The sequence below is a fragment of the Engraulis encrasicolus genome, chromosome 12 (assembly GCF_034702125.1).
Source record: "Engraulis encrasicolus isolate BLACKSEA-1 chromosome 12, IST_EnEncr_1.0, whole genome shotgun sequence".
Taxonomy (NCBI): Eukaryota; Metazoa; Chordata; class Actinopteri; order Clupeiformes; family Engraulidae; genus Engraulis; species Engraulis encrasicolus.
The window spans coordinates 4,809,964-4,810,395 of NC_085868.1; positions in this window are offsets into that span (position 1 = coordinate 4,809,964).

Below are 432 nucleotides of genomic sequence, written 5' to 3' on the forward strand. Positions count from 1 at the left end.
TTTTCTGAGGTTTTTGTGACGCTGAATATAATCTTAACTTTCATTTTCATAGACTGAGGCGTTTAAGAAATTGGAACAGTAGCATAGCCAACTCTTTATGAAAAATAAGCAATCTAACCAAAAGGAATCGCCACAGATTTTTTTCTCACAATGAACACAAGAGAGCGCTCTAGTCATAAACATCGAAGACGTGTGTGTGTGTGTGTGTGTGTGTGTGTGTGTGTGTGTGTGTGTGTGTGTGTGTGTGTGTGTGTGTGTGTGTGTGTGTGTGTGTGTGTGTGTGTGTGTGTGTGTGTGTGTGCCTGCCTGCCTGCCTGCGTGCGTGCGTGCGTGCGCAAGGGGCGAAGCATCCTGGCCACTTTAGATTCATTAATCAAGTGCACTTTTTTCCGTACACCTCAGGAGAAATTGGTTAAGAGATTACGGCGTGTT